This window comes from Otolemur garnettii, unplaced genomic scaffold (genome assembly GCF_000181295.1).
Source record: "Otolemur garnettii isolate 467f Iridium unplaced genomic scaffold, OtoGar3 scaffold00013, whole genome shotgun sequence".
Taxonomy (NCBI): domain Eukaryota; kingdom Metazoa; phylum Chordata; class Mammalia; order Primates; family Galagidae; genus Otolemur; species Otolemur garnettii.
The window spans coordinates 30,219,258-30,219,603 of record NW_003852408.1 but is presented as its reverse complement, the minus strand read 5'-3'; positions in this window follow the sequence as shown (position 1 = coordinate 30,219,603).

Below are 346 nucleotides of genomic sequence, written 5' to 3'. Positions count from 1 at the left end.
CTTTGCACAGAGTTGTTCACTACAACTTTTACCTATAATAGTGGAATATGGTTGATGCCCATCTTGTGATAGTATTAAGAACATAAATGTCCAGTGCTTTAGCACAATGACTAGCACACTGTGATTAGCTTTTAGCTTGCAGAGATTAGGATTCCATACATTTACTTAACATGTGAGTTGCTAAATATATCCAAACAACTATAGATAAATTTCACAAGTTACTATGATGGACTTTTTCCTCCACCTAAGGAGGCTATCAACAGATGATTAGATAATGTGGTATGTTTGTGTGGTCAGTCATAAAAAAGAATGAAATCATGTCTTTTGCAGCAACGTGGATGGAACT